Genomic DNA, 8,016 nt, shown 5'->3' with positions numbered 1-8,016 from the left:
ATTTGAACCTTGGTAAAAAAATGTATGAGCCTGATTCAAAAGAACTATTTCTAGGAGATAAAAAAAATGCCCACACTGCTTTGTTTTGGGTAGACTCCTAGCAACAACTACGTAAATTGGGGGACCAAAGTGAGCTAGAATGGCTATACCAACAGATGACAACCCAATGGTGAATAACAACAATAGACAATTGGGCAGGGGAGGAAACTAATCAACACAAGTGTCGACGAATTCCTCCATATAACTAGCAACCAAAACCGAATGGTGAAGTATAGTAAGGGTTTGGAGAAATTTGCAGAACATATGTATCCCCTATTCAAACCAAGAAGATAAACTGCGATGGGGGTATAAATCAAAGGGATATTTTCTATTAGTGAATCATATCACCTAGAGGCAGGCCATCAAGATCTATAAGTGGAGGAAGTCTGGATCAAAATATAGAAATATAATATATGGCCAAAAATGTCCATTTTTCTTTGGCTTCTTCTTCATAAAAAGCCTTTAACTTAGGAAAACATCAAAAAATGCAACTATTGGGGCCCCTCCCAATTCATACTTTGTCTTTTACACTTGTAGAACCTAGAACACTTATTCAACCATTACACCTTTTCTATGGGATTATGGAATAGACTAGTTGAATGCCTCATGCAATTAAATAGGGATCCATTCAATATGTTATGAAACCAGCTCAAGAAAAGATAGAAAAGATAGATCAACGCCTTAGAATTCAGCCTCTTCGAGGGGGCAACCTCCTTTACATTACATAAATGAACAATTCTTGGATGATACAAATGACAAAACCTCCTTTCTATATATAGGAGTCTAAGGAGTCACAATATAATCCAGCCAACCTAACAATAATAATATAAAGCCACAAAAATAACAATAGAGGGATTCTATGGGGCACATAAATAATAATATGGGGGTAATAGGGGCACAACAATATAAATAAGGGGTATAACTACAATAGTAATGGGGTAATCACTAGTATTATAGGGACCCAACATGCCCCTCTCCTTCAAAAAAGTGTTGTCCTCAACGCTTGAGTAGTTCTGGATACTTCTGCATAAAATTCTCATCCTCCCATGTGGAATCTTCAGCGGATAAGTTCTTCCACTTGATAAGATACTCTGAAATTGATCGATTTCGTAGCTGTCGAGTTCTTGTTTCTGTGACTGCTTCCGGTTCCAATATAATTTTTCCTTCCTCGTCAAGTTCTGGCAATATTGTTTGAACTGGGAGCTTGTCGCCTATAACCTTCTTTAAACATGAAACATGGAAAACTGGGTGCAATCGAGAAGCTGCAGGAAGCTCCAAATTGTATGCCATAGTACCAATCTTTTCCAACACCTTGTACGAACCATAATACTTTGGTGATAATTTATTATCCTTCTTAGCTTGCTTTAGGGACATTTGCTTATATGGTTGTAGCCGTAGGAATACCCAATCACCTACATCAAAACTTCTTTCACTGCGATGTTGATCTTCCTGTTGTTTCATTCTATTTTGTGCCAACACGAGGTTATCCTTTAAGAGTTGGAGGACTTGTTGTTGATGTTCGATGTGATGTTCCACTGCTTGAACCTTAGAATTTTCTCTTAAATATGATGTGATTGATGGTGGTTGGTACCCATAAAGTGCCATAAATGGGGTCATTTTTGTTGCTGTATGGAAGGAAGTGTTATACCACCATTCAGCCAGAGGCAACCATTTGACCCATTGTGTCTGTTTATCAGATACAAAGCAACGAAGATATCCTTCCAAACATTTGTTTACTATCTCAGTTTGCCCATCAGATTGAGGATGATAAGATGAGCTATGAGCTAACTGAGTACCCAGACAAGAAAATAATTCTGTCCAAAAATTTCCAGTGAAAATGGGATCTCTGTCACTTACAATAATCTTTGGGTTTCCATGTAGCTTTTGAACTGTTTCCATAAATGCAGTAGAAACTGTACTGGCTTTAAATGGATGTGATAATGCACAAAAGTGTGCATACTTGGTAAGTCTGTCAACTACCACCATGATGACACTCTTTCCCTCAGACTTGGGTAAACCTGTGATAAATCCATTGAAACCTCCTCCCAACGTTGGCTTGGAATGGATAAAGGTTGTAATAGACCCGGTGTCTTAATTGTTTCAACTTTATTTTGTTGGCAAACCAAACATTCCGCCACAAACTTTTGAATATCTGATTTAAGGCCATCCCAAAAAAATTCCTTCTTAACCCTGTGGTAAGTTTTTAAAAATCCTGAGTGCCCTCCTAAGGGAGAAGTGTGCAATTCCATAAGAATCTTTTGTTTTAGCTGGGAATTCTTACAGAGGTATAAGCGATCTTTGTACCATAACGAATCATTTTTCCAGCTAAATGTATCAGAAGTACTGGAATCTTGTTGTAGCTTTCGAATAAGTGCCCACACTTCTTCATCATTCTTCCATTCCTCCTTTGCTTCGTTTATCCAATCTGGTTGGATAATAGAAATGGCACACAACAATGCTTCCACATCCTCATCCTTTCTTGAGAGTGCATCTGCCACCACATTTTGCTTCCCTTTTTTGTAGATGATTTCAAAGTCATAACCCAACATCTTTGTGACCCACTTTTGTTGCTCTTCAGAGGATAATCTTTGTTCTAAAAAGTATTTAAGGCTATCATGATCCGTTTTTACCTTGAAGTGTCTTCCCATTAGGTAGGGTCGCCATTTCTTAAGTGCATGGAGTATTGCCAACATTTCCTTCTCATAAATAGCTTTGCTTAAAAACTTTCCCTTGATTGGACGACTTTCAAAAGCAATGGGTCTTTCATCTTGCATTAGAACAGCACCAATTCCATTTCCTGAAGCATCACATTCCACAATAAAGGTTTTTGTGAAGTCCGGTGTAGCTAAGACCGGTGCTTGGCACATTGCCTCTTTAAGATGTTTAAAGGCCTTTGTTGCTTCCGGAGTCCATGAAAATGAATCTTTCTTCAATAATGTTGTTAGAGGTGCTGCTATTCTCCCATAATTCTTAACAAACTTGCGATAATACCCTGTCAACCCAAGAAATCCTCGCAGATGCTTTATGGATGTGGGGATTTTCCATTCCTTAATGGCTTTAATTTTGCTAGGGTCTACCTTAACTCCTTCATGAGATACAATATGACCCAAATATTCCACCTCCTGGACTCCAAAGAAACATTTGGATCTTTTTGCATATAATTGTTTCTCCTCCAATAGTTGTAGCACCTTGTCAACATGTTCAACATGATCCTTCCAAGACTTGCTGTAGATTAGTATATCATCAAAAAATACTAACACAAATTTTCTAAGGAATGGTTTGAAAATTGAATTCATCAAACCTTGAAATGTTGAAGGTGCATTGGTAAGGCCAAAAGGCATGACCAAAAATTCATAATGACCCTCATGAGTTCTAAATGCCTTTTTTGGAATGTCTTCAATCTTCATTCTGATTTGATGATATCCAGAACGAAGATCCAACTTGGTGAAGTAAATTGATCCATGCAATTCATCCAGTAATTCATCAATGACAGGAATGGGGAACTTATCTTTAATAGTGAGCTTGTTGAGCTCCCTATAATCTGGACACATGCGCCATGATCCATCCTTCTTGTGCACCAATACTACTGGAGCTGAGAAAGAACTTTGACTCGGTTGAATTATACCAGCCTCTAGCATTTCTGCAACCATACGTTCAATTTCACTTTTTTGGACATATGGATATCTGTACGGCCTGATGTTTGGAGGAACACTTCCTGGAATCAGATGAATAGCATGATCATGATCACGCATAGGTGGGAGACCTTTGGGAGTCTCAAATACCTTGGAATGATTGTCCAGGACTTTTTGGAGATCTGGAGAAATAGATGATTCCAATGTGGAAACATCTAGCGAACATAATTGTGCAATTACACCTCTTTGCTCCTTTTTTAGAAGCTTTGTCATGCCATTAGAGCTGATTATCTTTCCTGGTTTCCCTGCAATACCCCTTAATTCAACTTCCTTTCCTTCCACAGAAAATTTCATGAAAAGTTCTTGAAAATTAAAAGCTATTGTACCCAAGGATTGTAGCCATTGGACTCCTAGTACAACATCAGCACCTCCCATTGGAATGGAAAGCATTGGGCTAGTCAATACATATTCTCCCATGGATAGCTTGATATTATGGCACTTTCCAAAACAATTTATTGTTCCTCCATTTGCAATCATCACTTGACACTCTGGTGCTGGATATAGGAAGCAATTCAATTCTTTTGCTACCCTACAATGAATAAAATTGTGGGTGCTTCCTGAATCAATCAACACTATTACCTTTTTCTTCTTGATTTGTTCTTCTATCTTGATGGTTTGAGGAGTGGTAATTCCCGCCAATGCATTACAAGATATGGTCGGATTTATTTGTTCTTCATCTAGGCTTTGTTCCTGGAATATATTCTCTTCTTTTGACCTTTCTTGCTCCTTTTCTTCTTCCTCTTCACAATCTATGTAGAATAATTTCTTCTCAGCACACTTATGACCTTTTGTGTATTTGCTATCACAATTGTAACAAAGCCCTTTTGCTCTTTTTTCTTCCAATTGTTGTGGTGTCAACCTTGTAGGTTGTGGAAGACTATGGGCAACAACACTTCCGTCTTTATAGTTGTGAATGGTATGCTTCCTAGTTGCCATAATTTTGCTTTCCATTTTTCTTGCTAACCTGAATGCCTTCTCTAATGAATCAGGTTCCCAAAGGCGCACATCATGTTGGATATTATCCTTTAAAGACCCTATGAACACATCAATCCTATGCTCCTCTGGAATATCTTTTACCCTTATGTTCAATTTTTTGAACTCCTCAATGTGCTCCATTATTGAACCCTTTTTTTTGAGACTTATCAATTGGCTAAAAAAAGTGTTGCTTTTTGTATCCTCATAATGTGCTATCAATTCTTCCGTAAAAATTGCCCAAGTGATAAATTGTTTACGAGAACAAAGCCATTGATACCATACAAACTGATTTGGTTCCAAATATAAAGTTGCCATACGTACCTTTTGTGTGTTTTGCACATTATTGAGATCGAAGAATTGCTCCATCTGTAATATCCATGTGGCGGGATCCTTGCCATCAAACTTCCTCATATCGATTTTTGGAATGTGGTGATTCTTCGATCCAACATTAGCGTCTATGGAATCATGATTAACATTTCTTTTGTTCTCATCATGAGTTTCCTTTACTACCTTTTCACCATTAGTAAGTATTTCTTGTAGAAAATTAGTCAAATCTGTCTTCAAATCTGCCATGCCTGTCTTCAAATTTGTGTTCAAATCTATCTTCAAATTGTCCATCTTAGCTTCCATGCCATTCATCTTAGCTTCCACGCCATTTATCTTAGCATCTGTTAACTTTTGTGAGCGTGACATTTGTTGCACTTGTTCTTGTAATTTTGATATATCATGTAGCATTTCTTCCTCTTCTTCATGAGTCATGCTAGAGCTTTCAGGTTCCTTACTAGGTGTTTGCATTTTCTTTCCTCGGGGCATCAGTTACCGATAATAATGCTCTACTATGCCCTTTGAATTCCTTCAAAATAAATTTTCAAACCAAGCTTAAGCAAACATTTAAAAAAAATCTACACACTTTTTTTACTTTATAGGAGCTCGATATTGCCTCTGATGTATCTCTGTACTTTCCAGTCATCTAGTTCTGAACTTGTGACCTGTAGTATCTCTCTGTGTCCTCTTTCCAATGCCACAAGTCTGACCCAAATTGGATTCTCCAAGGAAGAGTTATGCGAAATCTCCCACAGTGACTTGATTATAGACTAGTTCAGTAGAGCTAACTTGTACGACGTGCCGCGAGTCACTGTTTCAACCTTTGGATCTAAAAAACACCCACAAGAAACTACAGTCCGTCCTCTTTCTGTACCTTTTTACGAAATTTCAATCCGATCCTCAGAGAGAAAGTTATGACGATTTTCCCAAGGTCACCTGTTTTGAATGTAATTCAGGAGTCTGCAAAAAGACCAACTTCCTCAGATCATATCTCCGAAAATATCGCGCGAAAAGCTCTGAAATTCGGACCCAAGGTTCAGCGCCAATTCTTCTCAAATGGGTTTTTTTTGCGACTTCTGAAACGTCACAGGAAAAAAAGTTATAGCGAAAATGCCATGATGACCTGTTTGGAGCAGCGAAACCCTAGAATCCAAAGCTTTGATACCAAATGTTATGAAACCAGCTCAAGAAAAGATAGAAAAGATAGATCAACGCCTTAGAATTCAGCCTCTTCGAGGGGGCAACCTCCTTTACATTACATAAATGAACAATTCTTGGATGATACAAATGAAAAAACCTCCTTTCTGTATATAGGAGTCTAAGGAGTCACAATATAATCCAGCCGACCTAACAATAATAATATAAAGCCACAAAAATAACAATAGAGGGATTCTATGGGGCACATAAATAATAATATGGGGGTAATAGGGGCACAACAATATAAATAAGGGGTATAACTACAATAGTAATGGGGTAATCACTAGTATTATAGGGACCCAACACAATATATCCAACAATTTAGTATGTTGTCATTCTCAGGCTTTCTCCAATCTGGTTTTCAATCGTATTTGGACCCTCTCTCATAGCTTCCTCCTCTAGGGGATATGGAAAGAGCATAATTGAAGAATCTTTAAGGGGTCTTCAATCCCCTTAGACTCCATATAGAACTCTACTATACACCAAATCAAAGAATCTATTCTCGCTCTTCCCTAGTCCCCCCGGAACTGGAAGGATTAGGGTAGTGAGGTGAAGCTTATGTTGGGATGATTTCCCTCCTCTCCTACAATAATGTTCTTCTCTTCTTCTACCCCCTTCCTCGCCTCTCGCTCTTCAAACTGGCTCCCACCTGCCTTCTTTTCTTAAATTGAATTTTGACGAGGCTTTGAAAGGAAACCTGGGTCCAACAAGATTTGGTGGAAACATTAGACATCATACATGCATGCCTCTCTTTATTTATTTTGGAATTATCAGCATTAGCAATAACAATGAAGTTAAACTCATGGGCCTTCGTATGGGTTTGGAGTGTGCTCACACCCAAGGCTACACCAAGCTCTTAGTAGAAGACGACTCTTAAATATCTATATCTATATCTATATCTATATCTATATCTATATCTATATCTATATATATATATATATATATATATATATATATATATATATGCTCCATAATCTTTAGAATGACACACATATTTATAAGGTTTCCTTGTGCTAGTGGTTGGAATCCCTCTTGAAATGAGTAGCTTCTATTATCAAAAACATCCTAGCTCTTACTTATCCCTCTTCATGTTCAGAGATCAGGTTATAAAATTGCATACCTACTAGCGAATGATGGATGCCTAAAGTCTTCTCCCATGCTATCATCCACTTGGAAACTTATGCCAAATTCTCCTTTAGAGGATACGTGTTGGTCACTGGCTCAAAATGATTTTTATAGCCTCGGATGGGGTGACTCTCAAGTTAGGGGGTGCTGATTTTTGTGTAGCATTGGGAGGTATTCCCGCATGCCAAGAGGCCTCCTAAGTCAGCCAAGGAAAATTATAGAAATTAAAGTAAAAAGTTCAAATTCTGTCAAGTCGAACCACCATGAAAAGGTGTGAACCCTGGTCAAAACCCACCCATTTGACAAGTATAAATACACGAAGAGACATCCTCATTTCAACCACTCACTAACAATAACATATCTTCTAAAGCAACTGAAGAAAGGAGCAGATTAGAGGACAAATTGACCAAAGTTTTATTAAGTTTGACCAGCGTTGAATTCTTTGTTTTTCGGTAGTTTGACTGGTTTTTGACTTGGATTTTGGCACAAATTTCTAAGATAATTTGTTATTGTGATCCTTGTTGAAGGACAATTTCTCCTAGAAGAAAAGTTGTTGGGTTTTCTCCCAAGTTTGGGTTTCCCAGTTAATTTTTTTTTGTCTCTATTGTGCATGGTTGTGTCTTTATGATCTTAATGTTTTCACGATAGTACTATTGAAATATTC

Source organism: Pinus tabuliformis, chromosome 1_2 (genome assembly GCF_031772625.1).
Source record: "Pinus tabuliformis cultivar Carrire ecotype Pingquan chromosome 1_2, CPIR1, whole genome shotgun sequence".
NCBI classification, from domain to species: domain Eukaryota; kingdom Viridiplantae; phylum Streptophyta; class Pinopsida; order Pinales; family Pinaceae; genus Pinus; species Pinus tabuliformis.
The sequence above is the reverse complement of the archived record's forward strand: the minus strand, read 5'-3'. Positions refer to the sequence as shown.